This window comes from Diaphorina citri, unplaced genomic scaffold (genome assembly GCF_000475195.1).
Source record: "Diaphorina citri unplaced genomic scaffold, Diaci psyllid genome assembly version 1.1 scaffold2740, whole genome shotgun sequence".
In the NCBI taxonomy this organism is placed as follows: Eukaryota; Metazoa; Arthropoda; class Insecta; order Hemiptera; family Psyllidae; genus Diaphorina; species Diaphorina citri.
In genome coordinates, this window is record NW_007380157.1 from 918 (window position 1) to 3,985 (window position 3,068).

Sequence of the window (3,068 nt, forward strand, 5' to 3'; positions counted from 1 at the left end):
AAATAATCTAGATTTTACATTAAGATTAGAAAAGGTCTGCATGACCTCAATATGTTTAACCTTTAAGAAAAAAAATTGTCCCCCTTCCTCTCTGTCTGAAATATTTACAAATCTAACTTGACCACAACTTAATGTGCTTTGTAATCTGTTATATTAGATACTTTGATACTTTTTAAGATTTGTAAATTCTTCTTTTAGATATTTGCAATATATTTTATAATTTTACCCCTCCGATATTATACGATACATATTTATGCTATTTCTGTTCTGTGTCCTCCGCATTTGACTGGGCAGTTGCAAGACTTTCTTTATTAACTGATTTTTGAACTGAATACCTTTTTTAAAGATGCTTCCAAAAAATGTATTCAAGCTGGTTAAAAGACTTAAAGCCAAGCTTATGGTTTCATATTGGCCTTATTGTAGTCCAATTTTGGACTTTTTTTTTTCAATTTTCATGAATCTGTGCTTGTGCAGAAGACCAAAGTGCCTTTCAACATGAGACTGTAGAGTGTAGACCTAGATATAAATACATATATACTAATATCACTCAAATAAATGAATATGTAGATTATTGTAGATACTTATATCACTTACACCTTGGCTTCAAGATAACGGTCACAACATGACCATGATATCAAATGTTGGTAAGCTTTGTATGATCCTACATACTTATCAACAGAGGTAGATTCGTCGAAGCACAACCCATCCTTTAGGGCTATTTGCCTTTGAGCTAAAACAGAGGTACTCTAATATGTTCAATAAGTTACGAAAATCTAAGAGCAACTGCCCAGTAATTTTTGTTTTTTATGTTGATTTTTTCTGAAATTTTTACCATGAAATTTAGATTAATCGTTTATCGACAAATTTTTCTTGTTAAATGTTGAAATTATTGGTACTTAAAATTATTTTTGTCGTAAGATATTTTAACAAAACTATGAAATGACTTCTATTTTAGATTATTTGTTTCTTCTTTACAAATTTACAAACTCTTCGTTCTTCTGATTTATAACATGTTTAATAACTTCTGGAAAGAGACTGAACTGGATTTTCAAATTTGCCTAACGTATACGAGTGCCTTATTCATTTTGTGCCGTTAGTTTTGCAATATGTTCTGATTATTTTACAAGTTAGAAAGACACGGATCTACTGTCTTTACAGAACCATACCCATTGCTTTTTGAACGTTTACAAAATATGTTTTACAAATTTATTACTCCCCGACCCATCAATTCTTTTTGGACGTTTACAAAATATTTTACACATTATTCGAAACCATGACTTTGTAATTGTAATATAGACTTTAATATTCGTCAATTCTTACTTACTTATTTAAGGCGGTTTAACACTACGGACAGTAGGTCGTTCTTTAGATACCTACTAAAATTAACTGGGCAGCTATATGTATGTAGGTATAGTTGTAAGTAAAAGTTTTCACCATCATATTTTCAATAGCATACACTTTTTCTACAAAGTTGTTGTCAGGTAACACCTGAAATATCTTTCCTTCGTAATGGCAGCTTAATAATTATTCGAAACCATGACTTTGTAATATAGACTTAAATATTCGTCAATTCTTACTTATTTATTTAAGGCGGTTTAACACTACGGACAGTAGGTCGTACTTTAGATACCTACTAAAATCAACTGGGCAGCTATATGTATGTAGGTATAGTTGTAAGTAAAAGTTTTCATCATCATATTTTCAATAGCATACACTTTTTCTACAAAGTTGTTGTCAGGTAACACCTGAAATATCTTTCCTTCGTAATGGCAGCTTAATTAGTACAATGTAAGTTTACCTCACTCTTTGAAAACGTCCCAGAATCTTGGTGGACTTTTTATGTAAACAAATTTTCTCCTTAATGTAAATTAACTGAATGAACCTCATTGCCTTAAATGTTCAAGCTTATTATCCTACCAGTGATTACCCACCTTTTATACCTTTATCTCTATCTGTTGATTATAAAATTTACAAATATTTGCCTTCAAAGTTACTGTGCAAAATTATAGGAATAACTAACCTTGTAAATAGGCCAGCCTAGTTGGCTTGGATTGCAGCGCGTCTACCTTGTAAGCGCTAGGTCGCGGGTTCGACTCCCGCCCGGGGCGGATTTTATCTTAAACAGATAAAGTTCGCTCTCTTAAAGGCTGGCTTTCTCCTATCCTGTCTTCCTTCTCTCTTATAGGAAAATCTTGGTTCCATGGAAAATTATTCGATACGTACATATTTAAGGCAAATATTTGTAAATTCTAGTGAATAAGCCTCTCTCTATTAAAGTATAACTATTGCATAATATATTGCTGTTTTACTCCACTGAATTATTTAAATGTTTATTGTATTTAACCTTATTAATAATATATTTTATTTTTTTTCTCTTTGATGTAAATGAACTGAATGAACCCTGTTGCCTTAAATGTTTAAGCTTATTATCCTACCAGTCATTACCCACCTTTTATACCTTTATCTCTATCTGTTGATTACAAAATTTACAAATATTTGCCTTCAAAGTTACTATGCAAAATTATAAGAATAACTAACCTTGTAAATAGGCCAGCCTAGTTGGCTTGGATTGCAGCGCGTCTACCTTGTAAGCGCTTGGTCGCGGGTTCGATTCCCGCCCGGGGCGGATTTTATCCTGAACAGAAAAGTTCGCTCTCGGAAAGGCTGGCTTTCTCCTATCCTGTCTTCCTTCTCTCTTATAGGAAAATCTTGGTTCCATGGAAAATTATTTAATACGTAAATATTTAAGGCAAATATTTGTAAATTCTGGTGAATAAGCCTCTCTCTATTAAAGTCTAACTATTGCATAATATATTGCTGTTTTACTCCACTGAATTATTTAAATGTTTATTGTATTTAACCTTATTAATAATATATTTTATTTGTTATTTTACAGAACAAAGGTACATACTTTAGGAAAGTAGGTACATAATTATGTTCATCGTATAGATAGGTACCTCTCATGTCACTGTACTTTTATAAGTAAATCATATCTAGATAGGATTTTCGTAATTTCGGTCGCAAATAGGTACATACCTACTGGAAAAATATTTCTTCGGTAAAATTGT

At 31.7% G+C, this 3,068-nt stretch overlaps 1 long non-coding RNA gene across 1 annotated transcript; it reads right to left on the reverse strand.

Annotated features, from left to right (window-relative positions):
- Nucleotides 1-436: 436 nt before the first annotated feature.
- On the reverse strand, nucleotides 437-2,361 carry LOC113471649. The gene is made up of 2 exons (XR_003394266.1): nucleotides 1,746-2,361; nucleotides 437-1,488 (listed from the first exon to the last, which is right to left on the reverse strand). It is a non-coding gene; the product is annotated as an uncharacterized LOC113471649 (long non-coding RNA).
- Nucleotides 2,362-3,068: the final 707 nt, after the last annotated feature.